The sequence below is a fragment of the Bos grunniens genome, chromosome 7 (genome assembly GCF_055505025.1).
Source record: "Bos grunniens cultivar Pamir isolate PY7600 chromosome 7, Bosgru_T2T1.0, whole genome shotgun sequence".
NCBI classification, from domain to species: domain Eukaryota; kingdom Metazoa; phylum Chordata; class Mammalia; order Artiodactyla; family Bovidae; genus Bos; species Bos grunniens.
The window spans coordinates 63,536,401-63,556,780 of NC_141171.1; the positions used below are offsets into that span (position 1 = coordinate 63,536,401).

General features: G+C 40.3%; 1 long non-coding RNA gene across 30 annotated transcripts in view; it reads left to right on the top strand.

Annotated features, from left to right (window-relative positions):
- Nucleotides 1-20,380, top strand: part of LOC147369714 (uncharacterized) — a 694,358-nt gene that overhangs the window by 328,967 nt on the left and 345,011 nt on the right. For 29 of the 30 annotated variants that reach the window (XR_015167800.1, XR_015167799.1, XR_015167801.1 and 26 more), the window contains one exon: nucleotides 1,220-1,369. This is a non-coding gene — a long non-coding RNA (uncharacterized LOC147369714). Of the gene's footprint in view, nucleotides 1-1,219; nucleotides 1,370-1,417; nucleotides 1,605-20,380 lie in introns of all 30 variants that reach the window. The other variant, XR_015167797.1, reaches the window with a different exon arrangement.

Here is a 20,380-nt window from a genome sequence, read left to right on the forward strand (position 1 = left end):
GCTGTGTTATACAAATATACATGTCACTTTGTATCCTACAACCTTGTAAACTCATTATTTCTGGTAGTTTTTTTAAGATTCTTGTATTTGTATCCTACAACCTTGTAAACTCATTATTTCTGGTAGTTTTTTTAAGATTCTTATTCCTATGTACACATTATTTTATTCTCAATTAAAATTTTACTCCTAAGAAAAAAAAAAAGATTGCTATTTCAGTTATCCAAGTGACAGGCAACAGAGATGTAGGCAATAGTAGGGGCGATGGGGAGAGGGGCATGAAATACCAAGAAGGTCAGAAAAACAGGATTAATTATTGCTGAATGTGTGCAGTAAGTGATGGAAGAGAAACTAAGAATGCCATTTAGATACATCTTGAATGAGATGACCACTCAGGACAGAAAATGAAATATAAGGGAAGGGATGATTAGCAGTATAAAATTGTACAGTAAGGCCCCTATGTATAAACAAATTCTGTTCTGAAAGTGCATTGGTAAATCCAATTTGTTTATAAGTCTTACAAAATTAGCTTAGGTACCCTACTAACACATTCAGCTATATAGTACTGTACTGTAATAGGTATATAATATTTTTCACTCAAATAACACATAAAAACAAACAAGAAAACATTTTTAATCTTGTAGTACAGTGCCTTGAAAAATACAGTAGTAGTACAGTGCAACAGCGGGCCTACAGGGACTGGCATAGGGCGAACAGGCAAGAAAGACACTGACTGGAGGGGAGAGAGGTAGTGGAGATGGCAGAGCAGAAGGACCGTCAGCAGTAGGAGACTGAGGGTAAGCTGCAGTTTCACTCATGCCTGATGTTGATGGCACAGGTTCTGGTGCCTTGCTGGAACCAAATGTATGTTCCTATCTTTGAAAGTTCACAACTTGAAGGTTTATATATAAGAGATTTACTGGACTGAGAACTATGGAAATATTGACTTGGAAATTGGGGAAGGCTTGAAAAAGTAATAGTGTTTGAGATAAGCCGTGCATGATGGATGAGTTTCCCCAATGAGAGTTGGTTGTGATCCTTATAAGGATGACATTGTTAGCAAAGGCTTGTAAGTGATGTGTACAAGGGTAGGTAATGTTCACTTTCACAGGTCGGTAAAGGTCTGTGGTTCATGGTGTTTATTGCCAGTGTTCACTTTCTCATTTGACTGTGATGACATTTTCATGAGAAGAACTTGGTAACTGAATGATCTCTTTTTCAGAGGTGAAGATGCTGACGCTTGGGTTAAATGAGGCTTCCAAGCTCACACTTTGTAAGGAGAGCCGTGGCTTGAACTCACATCGCACCAAGTAGAAGGCAACATAAAGTTGGACCCAAATGGAAGGTCAGTCAGTTGCAGCTCATCTGCCAGGTAAGGACCTGAACAGAAATTGCTCTTTCAAACCAGATTCTGTTTTAGCAGTGGAATCCAGTCATGCTTCAGCTGTGTCCTAGAGGGCAAACCTGAGCCTGGAAGAGCAGAGCAGGAGTTGTAGAGGAATCTTCAAGGATACTGTGAACCAACCAAAACCAGACTTTTATTCTTTTACTCCTGGGAAGCAGTAGCTTGCGTGTGGCCATTTAGAAGGTTTATACCATAAATCCAGGTATTATAATAATAATTATTACTGTAATTCAATGTGATTTTATTTTGTGGCTCAGATTATTTCATCTTTGGCCATTGGGAGCTTTTTAAGTTGTTTCCTGTGTTCTTCTTACATAACTTCATCATTGTGGATATTTATTTATGAATAAATTAGACTTCCTTACTCTCTGGCACTATGGGATGTTTCAGGCACATCTTACACATTTTCTGTCCCAGTTCTAGAATCAGTAGACTCAGCCATTTTTACAAAGAGGGCTTAGTTGGTTCTGTGTGTGTGTGTGTGTGTGTGTGTGTGTGTGTGACATTGGAACCAAGACCTGGGTGCTTGATGTGCTTTTTGTAGCTTGGGTGCCACAACTTCTAGGCAGTCTCAGATGACAGAGCAATACAATATATTAACTTGTGTGTGTGTGTATGTGTGTGTGTATATATATATACACACACACACAGTTTTTAACTATCTGTATCTATATTAAGCTAAATAAGGGTTTGTCTTGGTGTCTCTAATCCATTTCCACATGGATCATTATAACCTACTCCCCTTGCTTATGTGTAATTTCTGGTTTCAGCAATGAAAAACCTGCCTCCCACCATCTGTTAATCAATCTGAATTGTCCCAATCCAGGATGCATGCTTAATTGTTTTAGAGTTGCTCTGTACCCTCATGGGGGGAAAGGTTTTATCACTAGAGTACAGTGCTTATGTGTGGTTCCCTTTGCCTTTAATCTTACAGGCTCCACAATTTTCAAAGTTGGGTTTATTCCATTCCTACAAGTAAGGGTGCTTCATACATTTGCACTACAGTTAAATTCCTCCATCATCTGTATTTCATCCTGAGATTCTCTGATTTTCTAAATCATTATTTTGTTTTAAAGTTTGTGTGTTAGGTTCATTCTTTGTGCTATAAAGTTTTATAGGTTTTGACAAATGTATAATATCATATATCCACCATTACAGTACCACACAGAATAGTTTCACTGCCCTGAAAAATCCACTGTGCTTTAATGCCCCTGTTCAACTCCTGGAAACAAGTTATCAGTTTACTGATTCTATGCATTTGTCCTTCCAGAAAGTAATATATATGGGGTCTTCAAGACATCCCCAGGTTTGATGATTTGCTAGGAGAACTTACAGGAGTCAGCATGTGATACTCACAGCTAAGATTTACTACAGTGAATGCAAAGCAAGAACCAGCACAGGGAAAAGGCACATACGGCCAAGTCAAGATGCAACCAGGCGCAAGTTTCTAAGAGTTCTCTCCCAGTGGAATCACGTGGATGTGCTTAATTCTTCCAGCCCTGAGTTACATACAGCATGATAAGTGTTGTCTACTGGGGAAACTCATTAGAGACTCGGTATCAAGGATTTTCATCAGAGGCTGGTCCTACAGGCAGTCTGTCTAGCATATACCAAAATTCCAGGCTCCTAGAAGAAAAGATGTTTAGCATCCACCACATTGTTTGTACAAGCATTTTCATCACAAGGATCTACTCTTATAAATACTTGCAATGGTGGGAATCTTCCTGAAATCTACTTGAAATACCAGGCAAGGAGCAGCTTACAAACAGACCTTTCTAAGGATAGCAGTCTCAGGCCTGTTATGTTCATTCTCTTATACACATGGTATACATGAAGTCATACAGTATGTAATTTTCTCAGATTGGCTTCTTCCACTTAGCAAAATGCGTTTGAGATTCATCCTTGTCTTTACATGGTTTGATAGCTTATTCTTTTCTAGTCTCTGAGTAGTATTCCATTGTTTGAACATACCACAGTTGGTTTACCCCTTCAGCTAGTGAAAGATATTTTGGTTGCTTCCAGTTTTTGAAGGTTATTAGCATAGATTCTGTAAACATTGTGGGCAAGTTTTTGTATGGACATGAGTTTCCTAATCAGTTGTGTGTACCTAGCAGTGTGGTTGCTTGATTGTGTGGTAAGACTGTGTTTCATATTATAAGAAACTCTATACTGTCTTCTGAAGTAGCTGTACCATTTTGCATTCTCACTAGCAATGGATGAGAGTTTCTGTTGCTCCACGTCCTTGCTAGCAATTGGTATTATTTGTTTTTTTTTTTTATTTTTACGTTAGCCATTTGAATAGGTACACAGTAGTATCTCATTTTCATTTGCATTTTTAAAAATAACAATTGATGTTAAATAGTTTTTCTTGCCATCTTGTATCTTCTCTGGTGAAATGTCTTATCATATCTTTTGCACATTTTAAAGTAGGTTGTTTATTATCCTTGATTAAAATTTTGTATGTGTATATTTCAAATCAAGTCCTTTTCTAGATAGGTTTTACAATTATATTCTCTTAGTTTGTGGTTTGTCTTACCAGTGGCTTTCACAGGATCAAAGTTTATAATTTTAAAAGCCCAACCTAATAATTTTTCTCTTTTATAATAACAATCATGGTGTTATATTTTAAAAGTAAAAGTGAAAGTCATTCAGTCGTATCTGACTCTTTACGACCCCGTGGACTGTAGCCTGCCAGGCTCCTCTGTCCATGGAATTCTCCAGAATACTGGAGTGGGTAGCTGTTCCCTTCTCCAGGACATCTTTCCAAGGCAGGGATTGAACCCGGTCTCCCTCATTGCAGGTGGATATTTTATGGCCTGAATCACCAAGGAAGCCCAAGAATACTGGAGTGGGTAGCCGTTCCCTTCTCCAGGGGATCTTCCTGACCCAGGAATCAAACCAGGGTCTCCTGCATTGCAGGCAGTTTCTTTACCAACTTCAAAGTCCTCTATATTTTTCTTCTAGAAATTTTAGTTTTGCCTTTTTATGACCCATTTTGAGTTTAAAGTATAAGGTCTGTGTGTAGTTTCATTGTTTGCATATAGGTTTCCAATCATTGTTTGTTGAAAATACTACCCTTTATCCATTTAATTGCCTTTGTCCAAAACCATTTGACAGTATTTGTCCTGGTTTATTTCTGAGCACCATTTTATTCCACTGACCTGTGTTTCTGTTCTTTCACTAAAAGCACACCATTGGTATACTGTAGTTGGTAATAAGCCTTGAAATTGGGTAGTGTGTCTTGAAAATGTTCTTCAGTATTCATTGGCTATTCTAGGTCTACTGACTTTCTGTACAAACTTTAGAATTAGTTTGTTGACATCTACAAAAAAAATTGCATAATACATATTTTTAATTAAAGCACTTCTAAGAACCAGTGGAGAAGGAAATGGCAACCCTCTCCAGTATTTTTGCCTGGAAAATTCCATTGACGGCTGAGCCTGGTGGGCTACAGTCCATGGGGTCGCAAAGAGTTAGGTACAACTTAGAGACTAAACAGCAAGCAGCTTAGAACCATTAGTATACTAATGTCAATTATGAATATTAAGGGAGAATACATACTTTGCCGCATTTTTCAGACTTCAGTTCAGTTTAGTTCAGTGGCTCAGTCATGTCCAACTCTTTGTGACCCCATGAACTGTAGCACACCAGGCCTCCCTGTCCATCACCAACTCCCGGAGTTCACCCAAACCCATGTCCATCGAGTCGGTGATGCCATCCAGCCATCTCATCCTCTGTCATCCCCTTCTCCTCCTGCCCTCAATCTTTCCAAGCATCAGGGTCTTTTCAAATGAGTCAGCTCTTCGCATCAGGTGGCCAAAGTATTGGAGTTTCAACTTTAACATCAGTCCTTCCAATGAGGGACTCTCAAGAGTCTTCTCCAACACCACAGTTCAAAATCATCAATTCTTTGGTGCTCAGCTTTCTTCACAGTCCAACTCTCACATCCATATATGACTACTGGAAAAACCATAGCCTTGACTAGATGGACCTTTGTTGGCAAAGTAATATCTCTGCTTTTCAATATACTATCTAGGTTGCTCATAACTTTCCTTCAAAGGAGTAAGGGTCTTTTAATTTCATGGCTGCAATCACCATCTGCAGTGATTTTGGAGCCCCCCAAAATAAAGTCTAACACTGTTTCCACTGTTTCCCCATCTATTTCCCATGAAGTGATGGGACCAGATGCCATGATCTTAGTTTTCTGATTGTTGAATTTCAAGCCAACTTTTCACTCTCCTCTTTCATCAAGAGGCATTTTAGTTCCTCTTCACTTTCTGTAATAAGGGTGGTGTCATCTGCATATCTGAGGTTTTTGATATTTCTCCCGTCATTCTTGATTCCAGCTTGTGCTTCTTCCAGCCCAGCATTTCTCCTGATGTACTCTGCATATAAGTTAAATAAGCATGGTGACAGTATACAGCCTTGACGTACTCCTTTTCCCAATTCTAACTGTTGCTTCCTGACCTGCATACAGGTTTCTCAAGAGGCCAGTCAGGTGGTCTGGTATTCCCATCTCTTTCAGAATTTTCCAGTTTATTGTGATCCACACAGTCAAAGGCTTTGGCATAGTCAATAAAGCAGAAATAGATGTTTTTCTGGAACTCTCTTGCTTTTTTGATGATCCAGCGAATGTTGGCAATTTGATCTCTGGTTCCTTTGCCTTTTCTAAAACCAACTGGAACATTTGGAAGTTCATGGTTCACGTACTGCTGAAGCCTGGCTTGGAGAATTTTGAGCATTACTTTACTAGCGTGTGAGATGAGTGTAATTGTGCGGTAGTTGACTTCAATATTCTTTTTTTTCCTGAACCTGTGTTGTGCTTAGTCACTCAGTCATGTCCAGCTCTTTTGACCCCATGGACTGTAGCCAACCAGGCTCCTCTGCCCATGGGGATTCTCCAGGCAAGAATACTGGAATGGGTTGCCATGACCTCCTCCAGGGGATTTTCCCAACCCAGGGCTCAAACCCAGGTCTCTCACACTGCAGGCAGATTCTTTACATTGAGCCACCAGGGAAGACCTGTGTTATATAACCCCAGAGAGAATTCCTTTCTTTTAGCAAAACAAAGCACTGAAGGTCACAGAGGAGGAGTTGTTTTGGCTAGGGTGGTGATTTTATTAGGATCAAGGCCTGGGGTAGAAATCTATTTATTCTGAGGCTATAAATATATTTTGATCATTTTTATACATGACATGTATCTCCACTTTTAGATAGTTTTACAGTTACTATAAAAGCTCAGAGAATCACAATGTAGATATTGTGAAAGATTTCATTGATTCATGGTAGATGAATGGCTTTTTATTCAACTTATTCTCAAATAATAATGAGTGAGTAAATGTGATAATGTATTGTATATAATAATTTTATCCATATTTTGATGTAAAATTGTACAGCTTATTAATGTTGTTGTTCAATTTCAAAGTCGTGTCTGACTCTTTGGAACTCCATGGACTACAAGCACTCCAGGCTTCCCTGTCCTTCACTATCTCCCAGATAATGTGTAAATTCATATCCATTGAGTCAGTGATGCTATCTAAACATCTCATCTTCTGCTACCCTCTTCTCCTTTTGGCTTCAATCTTTGCCAACATCAGGGTCTTTTCCAATGAGTTGGCTCTTTGCATCAGGTGGCCAAAATATTGTAGCTTCAGTTTTAGTAACAGACCTTCCAATGGCAAGTAGAAGATGTGGCTTCAATCCCTGAATCAGGAAGATCCCCTAGAGAAAGAAATGGCAACCTATTCCAGTATTCTTGTCTGGAGAATCCCATGGACAGATTTGCCTAGCAGACTATAGTCCATGGGGTCACAAAAGAGTCCGACATGACTGAGCAATTAAATAACATTATTAGCCCCTCAGTTAAAGTCTGCTTTCCTGAAACTCTCTCAGTTTATTCAAGCACTTCTGAAGGGTCATTGAAGTCATCTTCAAGAGCCCCAGAATAAGTGTTGTTTTACAGAAATGTGTGCCTCTCTTAATACCTCAGCTCTGTTGATTTAGGTCTTTTTATTCAAGTTGGGGCAACTTGGGCAAACAGTACCAGTGGTTGGTTCTCTCGGTGGACTTGTAGCTTTAGTTATATAATCAGGTTAACAGTGCCTGTCGCTAGCCAAAATCTTGGCCTTCTCTGCCCACCAAAGCTGAATGAAAAATACGGAGACAGAGTTTGGAGGAAATAAAAAGCTGGCTCTAATTCGCAGCTGGCAGAGAGGGGAACACAGTAGGCTCATGCCTCAACAACTGTGTCCCCCCAAATCCATGAGGAGTCTAGGGGCTTGTACAAGGCAGGGGCTTACGGTCAGGAGTTGGTGATGAGGAACAGCGGTGATAAGATCTTCATTTCTTCCCTCTTGTATGTTTCAAAGACAGTCATAGACTGTCATCATTGACCTAGAAATTGAGTCTGGCAGTTGGATCACTTTGTGGACTTCTTTCTGCTATGTAACTAGAGGAGGCATGTGTTTGTAAGGGTTAACGCCAGATACAGGATATGTTTAGAATAGAGTCAAAGGACAAAAATGTGAATTGTAGCTCCTGCAGGGTTAGGGGGTATAAAAGCAAATTTAGTTACAGACATACAGTTAGGAGTAGTTAACAGTTAAAAAAAAAAAAAAAAAGGAATGTTCAGGTATGCTCACTTTCCTGTCTTTGTTCTCAGGAAAGGGAAAGAGAAAAACGTATTCTTCTTTTTTCCTTTTCACTGCAACAAAATGAAGGCATATTTTGTTATGTTAATGAGGTGACTTGTTGAAAACCCTTCCTTAACCTAAGGATGAGGCACTGGTTGCCAGAAGAACCAACTTTGTGATTAAAGGGTTGGGTGGAGCTAGAGACTTTAACGGCTGATCATTCATATGTCTGAAATGAACCATCAAAGACAGGGTTTGGAAAGCTTTTGGGTTGATGATGAGAAATGGTGTATTTCCTGCCATATCAATAGACAAGGGTGTTACAGTCATCAGTGATTCCAGCCCTCCAAGGCACTCAGGAAGGAGCACAGAATACCTGGTGATCTGGCAGCCATGAGGCTGCAGCCACTCCCTACATAGAGCTCTAAGGAGGTTCAGGATGTGAGAACACAGGATCAGTCCAGTTCAGTTCAGACCCTCAGCCATGTTCGACTCTTTACGACCTGATGGACTGCAGCAAGGCAGGCTTCCCTGTCCATCACCAACTCCTGGAGCCTACTCAAACACGTCTGTTGAGTCAGTGATACCATCCAACCATCCCATCCTTTGTCGTCCCCTTCTCCTCCTGCCTTCAATCTTTCCCAGTATCAGGATCTTTTCCAATGAGTCATTTCTTTGCATCAGGTGGCCAAAGTATTGGAGCTTCAGTTTCAGCATCAGTCCTTCCAATGAATACTCAGGATTGATTTCCTTTAGGATGGACTGGTTGGATCTCCTTGCAGTCCAAGGGACTCACAAGAGTCTTCTTCAACACTACAGTTCAAAAGCACCAATTCTTTGGTGCTCAGCTTTCATTATGGTTCAACTCTCACATTCATACATGACTACTGGAAAGACCATAGCTTTGACTATATGGACCTTTGGAAGTAAAGTAATGTCTCTACTTTTTAATATGCTGTCTAGGTTTGTCATAACTTTTCTTTCAAGGACCAAGTAACTTTTAATTTCATGGCTGCAGTTATTATCTGCAGTAATTTTTAAGCCCAAGAAAATAAAGTCTGTTGCTGTTTCCATTGTTTCCCCATCTACTCCCCCATGAAGTGATGAGACTGGATGCCATGATCTTAGTTTTTTGAATGTTGAGTTTTAAGCCAGCTTTTTCACTTTCTTCTTTCACCTTTATCAAGAGGCTTTTTATTTCCTCTTCCCTTTCTGCCATAATGATGGTTATTGATATTTCTCCCTACAATCTTGATTCCAGCTTGTGCCTCATCCAATCTGGCATTTCACATGACATGTTCTGCATATAAGTTAAATAAGCAAGGTGACGATATACAGCCTTGACAGACTCCTTTCCCAAACTGTAACCAGTCTGTTGTTTCATGTGCAGTTCCAACTGTTGCTTCTTGACCTGCATATAGGTTTCCCAGGAGGTAGGTAAGTTGTTCTGGTCTTCCCATCTCTTTCAGAATTTTCCACAGTTTGTTGTGATCCTTTAGAGTAGTCAATGAAGCAGAAATAGATGTTCTTTTGGAATTATATTGCTTTTTCTATGATCCAATGGATGTTGGCGATTTAATCTCTGGTTCCTCTGCCTTTTCTAAAACCAGCTTGAACATCTGGAAGTTCATGGTTCAAGTATTGCTGAAGCCTGGCTTGGAGAATTTTGAGCATTACTTTACTAGTGTGTGAGATAAGTGCAATTGTGCAGTAGTTTAAGCATTCTTTGGCATTGCCATTCTTTGGGATTGGAATGAAAACTGACCTTTTCCAGTCCTGTGGCCACTGCTGAGATTTCCAAATTTGCTGGCACATTGAGTGCAGTACTTTCACAGCATCATCTTTTAGGATTTAAAATAGCTCAACTGGAATTCCATCACCTCCACTAGCTTTGTTCATAGTGATGCTTCCTAGGGCTCACTTGATTTTGCATTCCAGGATGTCTGGCTCTAGGTGAGTGATCACACCATCATGGTTGTCTGGGTTATGAAGATCTTTTTGTATAGTTCTTTGTGTATTCTTGCTACCTCTTGTTAATACACAGGATACTGGCCCTAGATAGTGAGGTGCATATGAAAGGAATGATTTCAGTGAGACCAGACTCTTGCAAATTCCCATATACAGAAAAGCGCTAAATTCCTTAACTTGGGATAACTGGTTTCCTTTAATTTGCAATAATTTCTTGATATTCAGGCTACTTTCCCTTTGTTGTGAAACTTCTATATAACCTGGCTCCTCCCCTCGCCTTATTGGAGCAGTTCTCCCAGGGTTATTTGAGATGCTGTGTTCTGGGCTGAAAGTCCTAAAAATTACCACTGAACAAAATAGAACTTTCCCTTTTTAGGTTGTGTGTATTTTTGGAGGTGCTGGGAAGATGGCTAGTGACACTCCTGGAGAAGGCTTTGAAGCTGCCTGTCCTTCCCCTACACCTTACCTGCCCTTCCCTACACCTCTCTTCTGTCTGGTTGTTCCTGAGTTATGTCGTTTTATAACAATCCTGCAATCTAGTAAGTAAACTATTTCTCTGAGTTCTGTGAGCTGCTGTAGGAAGTCCATTAAATCAGAGGAAGGGGTCTTGGGAATCTGTGATTTATAACCAATTGTTCGGAAGTACAGGTAACAACTTAGGCTTATGGCTGATGTTTTAAGTGTGATGGTGGTAGGGTTGACCTTAACTGGTGGAATCTGATGCTGTCTGGGTAGTTATTTTGTTGTTTAATCTCCAAGTTGGTCCAACTCTTTTGCGACCCCATGGACTGTAGCCCTCCAGGCTCCTCTGTCTGTGGAATTTCCCAGGTAAGAATACTGGAATGGGTTGCCATTTCCTTCTTCAGGGGATCTTCCTAACCTAGGGATCAAACCTGCATCTCCTGCATTGCAGGCGGATTCTTTTACTCTGTGCCACCATCGAAACCTGTGTCTAGGCAGAGAGTGTCACAGTTGAGTGGAATTGTAGGGCACCCAGTTGGGGTGCCGAGAATTGCTTGTTGATGTGGGACTGTCTTCCCTTCCCCATGCTTGCCCCTGACATTGGCACTAATACCAAGACCTATTTGATAGGTTCTCAGTAAATTTTATCGAGTGAATGGATACCATCAAATGGTTGAATTCTAGGATGTCAGAGTTTAATAGCTCTAGTAGACTAACCTAACTGTCACAACTGGCTGATGATAGAGCTCCAGAAAAGGGAAGTGTCTTACCTGTATGTTTTTATTTTATTTATTCATGTTTCCCAATACATGGGTTTATTTCCTTATTTTTTAAAACTTGATCATTTTTGGCAATGGAGAGAAACCCATGGATAATAAAATGTCTATACAAGACTGATTGATTTTACTTATATATATGAAATGTATAGGGGCTTCCCAGGTGGTGCTAATGGTAAAGAACCTGCCTGCCAATGCTGGAGACATAGGAGATACAGGTTTGATCCCTGAATTTGGAAGATCTCCTGGAGGAGGGCATGACAACCCACTCCAATATTCTTGACTGGAGAATCCCATGGACAAAGGAGCCTGGCAGGCTATGGTTCATAGGATTGCAAACAGTCTGACATGACTGAAGTGACTTAGCATGACAGCACGCATGAAATGTATATATTATTTTACATATTGCTATAATTTAAAATTTTTACCCTTAGCACTTTGGAAAGAGACTTAAAATCCCTTTCTGAATTTCAGTGTCTCAGAAGCTGAAAACAAACTCTAAAATCATAGGATAACCTTGTGGTTTATATGAAATATAAAAGTACATCAGGTTTTATTCATTACTTTATCTTTGTGATACCATTACCTGCATTGTTGTAATAACCTAGTAACTGTCTCCCTTTTTCTAATTCATGCAACCTTTCCTACATATGGACAATTGCATCTTCCTAAATCTCAACTCTGATTCTGTTTCCCCCACTTAAATATTTTATTCTGCCTTCACATTTCAACATGGAAAGCCCAAGCTGCTTAACCTGGCCCTAGCCAATCTTTCCAGCTTTATTCCCACCACCACCCACTTGTTGAAAATGTGTAAACATCCTCCTGATCACTAGACCAGTGCTGCTCAAACTTTAAAGCTTGCATGAGTCATTTGGGGGATCTTGATACAGTGCAGATTCTGATTCACTAAGTCTGGAGTAGGAACCTGGGTTTTGCCTTATAAGTAAGGCCAATAAATAAAGGGGGTCCCAGAACCACACTTTGAATGTGAGGCCCTGACAGTATTCTGGCCGTCTCCTGTATGCACTCATCACCTTTCATTGTTATGTGTTTAGTAGCTGTCTTCCCATCACTGGAGAGTATGTCTCAGAGGACCATATCAGATCTTTCAGGCTCACTGTTAAGTCTATTGTGTGTGCTGTGCTATGCTGAGCTGCTTCAGTCATGTCCGACTCTTTGTGACCCCATGGGCTGTCGCTCTCCAGGCTCTTCTGTCCATGGGATTTTCCAGGCAAGATTACTGGAGTGGGTTGCCATGCCTTCCTGCAGGGGATCTTCCTGACCCAGAGATCGAACCTGCATCTCTTATGTCTCCTGCATTGGCAAACAGGTTCTTTACCACTAATGCCACCTGGGAAGCCCCATTAAGTATATTGGTACCTATCAAAGTGAATCTGAGATTCTTAAAACTCTAATTTTGGACAGAACCTCATTTGTCCCTCCCCTGCAAGTTTTAGGCAAAGAATTAAATCCAGCAAGGGAAAGTGACCTCTCCGTGGTACATAGCAAGTTGGTGGCAGAGCTGAGAAGAGGGACTGGTTTCTGAAATAAATACCTATTGTGTTGCAAAACATCAAGTAAAGGCCTTAGGGCAAGTAGCACTTTACTCAGAACTTGCCCCCCCAGGTATTGTATACTTAACAGAGAACTCCCATTACAAGCATTTTGGCAAGTTCGGAGTGTCTGTGAGTAGGCAAGAAGTACCTCTGGGGCGTTTCTCAGAGTCCAGGGAGCCTCCACAATTAGACTAATAGCTTATAGGATAACTAGAGTGTGGCCAATTGAAAAGGATTGACCTAATTCTTCCTTTTTAATTACCTTAATTTTATGCATCAGGTAATTAATTGAATGACTTAGTGATTACAAATGCTTTCTCTATCTCCAGCCAGGAATGAGAATAAGTTACATAAGAAGCATCAGTGGGAAAAGGAGGAGAGATTAGGACAAGGACCACTTGTTAGGAGTCTACATGAACCCCATGCTGTTACACAGAAATCACCATAGTTTTTTATATTTGAGCAATGGAGACCCCTGGAGCAGGAAATGGAATCCCACTCCAGTATTCTTGCCTGGGAAATCCTTTGGACAAAGGAGCCTGGTGCACTACAGTCCTTGGAGTTGCAAAGAGTTGGACATGACTGAGTGACTAAGTATGTGCACGCCTGTACACATGCACCCACACACACAATGTATTTGTTTGCTCATAGGAGGAAAATAGAGGAAATGCCCCCCTCCCCCAAAAAAGCTTCTAGGACTAGATTGGTGTTTCTCAACTTTGGCACTATTGACATTTTGAGCCATATAATTCTTTATCGTAGAGAACCATCCTATCCGTTAAAGGATGTTCCCTGGTGGCTCAGATGTTAAGGAATCTGCCTGTAATGCGGGAGACCCAGGTTCTATCCCTGGGTTGGGAAGATACCTTGGGGAAGGGAATGGCAACCCTTTCCAGTATCCTTGCCTGGAGCGTTCTATGGACAGAGGAGCCTGTGGGCTATATATGAGTTTGCAGAGTCAGACACGACACAACTGAGCAACTAACACACACGCCATCAGCATCCCCTGAAGTTACAACAATCTGAAGTGTCTCCAGATATTGCCAATTATCCCTGGGGGAGAAATGGAGCAGATCATCTCCAGATGACTCCCCAGTTAAGAACAACTGGGCTAGACCATCGGTCAGGCTCAACATGTCCGCAGTACTGTGCTGCAGCTACCCAAGTTGTGCAGTAACAGTTCCATGGTGCACCGTTCCTGTAGACTTCAATAACGCTTGGGACAACTTACTGCAGATTTTAATAATATCTGTAATCTGTGTCTTTGACCTTTAATAATGAACCATTGTAGGCTAAATATGAAGTGAATCATTCACAAAAACCATGTGCTTGTCAGAGTATCCAATGACTTCAGTGTCTAAAAAGATGGTCCACTGGTCACCTTCATCTCCAGTATTATTCTTATCTTCTGCCCCACCTCATCCTAAACCTTTATATCATTCACTGTCACCTTGAAATCTTTAAGTATCTTTCTCTCTGATCACCTACCTCTGTGCTTCTGACTTGATTAATCATTTAGCCCTCCCAACAATATTTTGACCCCAGCTAGGTCTCCAATGCATTGACCTCACCCATTTGCACCACTGACTATTCCCCTCTTATCTCTATTTGCCTCTATTTCAGTTCAGGCTCTCTTGTCCACCATAGAAATAATTCTCTTATAAAACCCCTCCATAATCTTGCCTTTCTAACCCCATGATGTGTTTGCCTTGTTAAATCTAAGGCAGCAGATTGAATCTTATTACTTACCTTGTCTGTTGTGGTGGTGGTGTTCAGTCGCTAAGTTGTGTCTGACTCATTTGCGGCCCTGTGGACTACAACCCACCAGAGTCCTCTGTCCATGGGATTTCCCATGCAAGAATATTGGAGTGGGTTGCCATTTCCTTCTCCAGCAGATCTTTCTGACCCAGGGATCGAACCTGGGTCTCCTGCATTGGCAGGCAAATTCTTTACCACTGAGCCATCTGTATCTACACCTAAACAGATTAACATCTGCACCTCAGTGGAAAAGACACATACAGTATTACGACTAATCCACTGCAGTTTAAACTTACAAACCCCAAATAAGCACTCACACTGTCTGGATTTATTGCTTTGCTTCCTCTCGGACAACTCTTCTACACTTCACTCTTTCTGATGTCTTACCACTTCCATGCCCTCACTCTTATCTGGTAACTTTGCTTAAAAATAGAAACAGAGGGATCTCTTGTATTTACATTATCAAATGAGAACCTGTCCTTATTTAGACCCATATTTTCTATGTCATTCTTTCTCTGCTTCTATCAAGGGCCAGTCTCCCGCTGTGCTGTCTACCCCGGCCCTTACAGCATCCTTATGTTTGTTTCTGTAGTTTCCCCACCTCCTGCATCACAATTGTTGCCTTTTATCCAAATCGTTCCCACTGCATATAAATATACTGCAGTTGCTCACAGTCTACCTTCTCGTGATCTGAATGCTACTTCTACTACCATCAGATTTCTCTATTCTCCTTCACAGTAAATCTTGAAGAATCCGTCTACACTCACTGGATCCTTGTCCTTATCTTTCACTATTTCTTTAATCTGCTTCAGTCTAGCTTTCACTATCATTACTTCTTTAAAGCCTTTCCTATCCATGATCATCATATTGCCAAAACTAATGAACTCACCTTCAAACTTCTTACTCATTATTTACTGTTGACCACACTTTACTTCTTAAAACCTTCATCTTGGTATCTAGGATCCCATCCTCGCATAATGTTTTACTTGCCTTTTTATGTCCTCCTTTCTTCCCCACCCCCAAGTTTTTCCTTCACAATCCTGCCTTTAATTGTTTGAGTTCTCCACTAATTGGTCCCAGATCAGTTCTCAGTCTGCACATTTTCCCACAGTGATCTCATCTACCTCATGGCTTTAAATACCAAATGGATGAAAATGGCTCCCAAATGTGAATCTGCATCCTGTATTCTTTCCTGTGTTCCAGATTTATATATCCATCTCTTTACTATTTATAACTGAATATATGATAGGCATGTCAAATTATCATTTTCAAAAGAGAATTAAAATTTTTTCTCCCTCTTCTTCCATGCTTCCCACTTCCACCAAGACAATTTTGTATCATTAAATGACTCCTTCATCTATCTAAGAACCCACTCAGAGACTCTTCAGGCTGAAATCCCAGGAGTCAACCTTGATTTGTTCCTTACTTTCACTTCCTATTTATAATCCTTCATCACAATGTTTCATTCTAGTTCTGAAATATGTTTTCTTTACCTGGTTAAACAGCAGCAGCTCCAAAAACTTGTTAAACGTGGCCAGACAGATTTTATTCAGACTGATGTGTTAAGGGATAGAGACTCTAGTATAAACTGAACTCAACTCCAACTAAGACAAAGATAACTGAGATTTTTAAAGGGAAAACAGAAAGAGAGATCACAAATGGGCTATGGGAGACAGAAATGGGGGGACAAACAGGAATTAGGGACTGTAGGAAAATGGAAAATTACAGAGAGGAATAAGTAGAGAATTACCGAAAATGGTTTGGCAGTAAGAGTTGGAACAATGCACATTTTGCAGCTTGGCAGTGTTGCATTTTCTTGAGCAAAGACTCAGCACTGGGCTGGAGTCACCTTTAGGGACATGACCTATGCAGGTGGAAAACAGTCTATAGTTAAGTCAGTTCCCTCAGCACAGTGTTTGTGCCCTGGGGGTTCAGTGTTCACAGCCCGCTTACTGTTAACACCTTGACCGTCATTTATTATTGGACTTTTGAAAGAGCTTCTTCAGTAATTTCCTTGTATAATTCCTTGCCTTGTGTCAATTAAATCAGCTGTTCTTTAATCATTAAGGAAATCATTAAGTCCAAACCACAGCATACCATTTCATACACATTGGAATGGCTATGCTGCTAAGTCACTTCAGTTGTGTCCGACTCTGTGCGACCCCAGAGACAGCAGCCCAACAGGCTCCCCTGTCCCTGGGATTCTCCAGGCAAGAACACTGGAGTGGGTTGCCATTTCCTTCTCCAATGCATGAAAGTGAAAAGTCAAAGTGAAGTCACTCAGTCGTGTCCGACCCTAGGGACCCCATGGACTACAGCTTACCAGGTTCCTCCGTCCATGGGATTTTCCAGGCAAGAGCACTGGAGTGGGGAATGGCTATAAATATGATTAAAAAGACAGACAATAACAAGTGCCAGTGAGGATGCAGAGAAATGGGAACCCTCATTCTTTGATGTTAGAGATATAAAATGGTACACCTGCTTTGGAAAACTGTTTGCCAACTATTTTAAATATTGAATTATGATATGACCAAGAAATTCCTCTCCTAGATTTATCTACCCAAGAGAAATGAACACATTTGCCCACACAAAATATGAACTAACTAATATTATCTCTTCACTACACATCAGCAGAAGGACTGATACTTATTGAACTCCTTATTGAATAAGGACTCCTTATTGAATAAGGACTCTACTTATTGAAGTTACTTGAGGACCTAGGATGATGAAGTGGCCAGGATTCCTACCAACAGTTGTTAGTTGCTAGTCTAGAAGGAAAACATAACTCTGGCAGATCTCACATCAGCAATTAAGTTATACAGATTACTTCTGTTCACAGTTTAGAGGCTGGAGTTAACCATGAGACCCCATCTAATACCAGAAAAAGGAAATGTAATTCTGCATGTGTCTGGGAGGTGGAGAACCAGAATTCGTCAGCAAGCATACTAATAACTTCTTTGCCTGGGTCCTTGCAATTTCCTTGACTTGATATGATTTTCCTTTATCTATGTGCAGAGCTGGGTCCTTCTCACCTTTTAGCTCACAGGACTTCCCTGAGAGAACTTCTGTGAAAAGTCTGTCCCAAGTAGTTTCTCTATCTCTTGCACAATCCTTTCGAGCTGTTTATCCCATCTTCTAATGTTTTATGACCCTGCTTATTTCATGATCTGAAATTGTTGGGTATATTTCTGTGTTCATTTTCCTATTTGACTAACTCTTCCCACTTGAACAAACTTTTTGAGGCTGTAATTTGTATTCTTCTCTGTTTTAGTCATTCCCAAAACCCAGCATTTAGAACAACGTTTAGCAAACTCATAATAGAAAAATCAATAAATATTCATTAAATGAATGAATGGACATCCTTTCCTGCTTTCATAGCATTTTTAATGCTATTCCTTCTTACTCTTCTTTCAAGAAAAATGCTGTATATTCTCTAATGTTCATCTTTTTCTTGGGGATGGTCTTGATCCCTGTCTCCTGTACAATGTCACAAACCTCCGTCCATAATTCATCAGGCACTCTGTCTATCAGATCTAGTCCCTTAAATCTATTTCTCATGTCCACTGTATAATTGTAAAGGATTTGATTTAGGTCATACCTGAATGGTCTAGTGGTTTTCCCTACTTTTTTCAACTTAAGTCTGAATTTGGCAATGAGGAATTCAAGATCTGAGCCACAGTTGGCTTTCAGTCTTGTTTTTGCTGACTGTATAGAGCTTCTCCATCTTTTGCTGCAAAGAATATAATCATCTGATTTCGGTGTTGACCATCTGGTGATGTCCATGTGTAGAGTCTTCTCTTGTGTTGTTGGAAGAGGGTGTTTGCTATGACCAGTGCATTCTCTTGGCAAAACTCTATTAGCCTTTGCCCTACTTCATTCCGTATTCCAAGGCCAAATTTGCCTGTTACTCCAGATGTTTCTAGACTTCTTACTTTGCGTTCCAGTCCTCTATAATGAAAAGGACATCTTTTTTGGGGTGTTAGTTCTAAAAGGTCTTGTAGGTCTTCATAGAACCGTTCAACTTCAGCTTCTTCAGCATTACTGGTCGGGGCATAGACTTGGATTACTGCAATATTGAATGGTTTGCCTTGGAAACGAACAGAAATCATTCTGTCTTTTTTGAGATTGCATCCAAGTACTGCATTTCGGACTCATTTGTTGACTATGATGGTTACTCCATTTCTTCTAAGGGATTCCTGCCCACAGTAGTAGATAAAATGGTCATTGAGTTAAATTCACCCATTCCAGTCTATTTTAGTTTGCTGATTCCTAGAATGTCAACATTCACTCTTGCCATCTCCTGTTTGACTACTTCCAATTTTCCTTGATTCATGGGCCTGACATTCCAGGTTCCTATGCAATATTGCTCTTTACAGCATTGGACCACATTTATTCAAAATTCTCCAGCAGGATCCATTCTATGCATTCTGTGGCCTCTCTAGGCCATGACATAGTTTTGGCTTTTGTTCTAAGTGTGTTGGCATGTCCTTAGTAGATTTTGGGCAGATTGAGACTTATTAAAGCATGAAATCAACTATCACTCCATCTCCTGTATATGGGAAACAAAAGTGGGATCGAGAAAAGTAGCTAAGAAGTTTTTTGATAAGGTAAGGGAGGAGGGCTTGGATTAAAGTGGTAGTGAAGAAATGTTTGAGAAGTGGACAGAGGGTGAGTGTAGTGTCCACGGAGCCAAGTGAAGAAAGAATTCAATAGTGAGGAAGATGAATTCAACGAATTCTGTGGCAAAGATGAGCAAAAAGAGCCTTGGTAACTGACCCCTGGAGTCACTGGTGGGCTTAATAAATGTGGTTTCCTTGGAGTAGTGGAGAAAAAAAGCCTTATTATAGTGATTTCAAGAAAAGGTGGAAGCTGATAAAGTAGAGACGAAGAATATACTCTGATGGAATTTTGCTATAAAAGAGAAGCAAATAAATGGAGGGAAAGTATATAGTGTGCACAAAAATGCTTGTTTAGAGGATCAAAATTTCAAAAAAACACAGTCAAGGAAGGGGAATGGATTTATTTATAATTATTGGGTGTTTAATCTTAAGTGGACCCTTGAGACTGCTTAATTCCTACAATAATACTTACTGACACAAGACTGTCTTCTCTGTTTACTCCTTTCACCTCTCACTGTCCCCAGGGAGGAGAAAGACTGCCTGTGGATCAGGGATGAAATGGACTCTGAGGACCAGCCAGGCCACCTTGCTAGTGGCAAAGGTTCTAGAGGAAAACATAAAGGGGGAAACTGCAGCTCTGTCCTGGGCAAAGGCTCTCTTGTCTCTTTTAGGATCTCTCCCGCTTGTTCTCATTTTTTTCTTGGCCATGATACTTTTTTCCCCTGTTTTGGGTTTCTTCCCAGCGCTTTTGAATTTCCCTTTCCAGAAAGCAAGTTGTCCTGGCCAGAACTCTTAATTGCAGATTAAAAAAGAGAACAACAGAAAAATCAAAACAGTAAAATTCAAAGCAAAAACTAACTCTAATTGGTTTAGCTCAAAATGATGAATCAATTTTTTTCTTTTTCTTCCAATATTTTTCCCCATCAAAGAAATAAGACCTCAGAAAATAGCATTAGGTTGTGAACCTAGGAGAAAATGCCAAAAAAAAAAAAAAAAAAAAAAAGATTGCTTATTTTTAGTCTATACTAGGATCAGCAAACCATAACCCATAGACCAAATCTGGCTTATTACCTGTTTTCTGTAAATAAAGATTTTTTGAATCACAGCTATACTAATTGATTTACATGTTGTCAGTGATTCCTTTTATGCTACAACCACAGTACTAAGTAGTTATGAAAGAGAGTGGATGGCTGTACAAACCTGA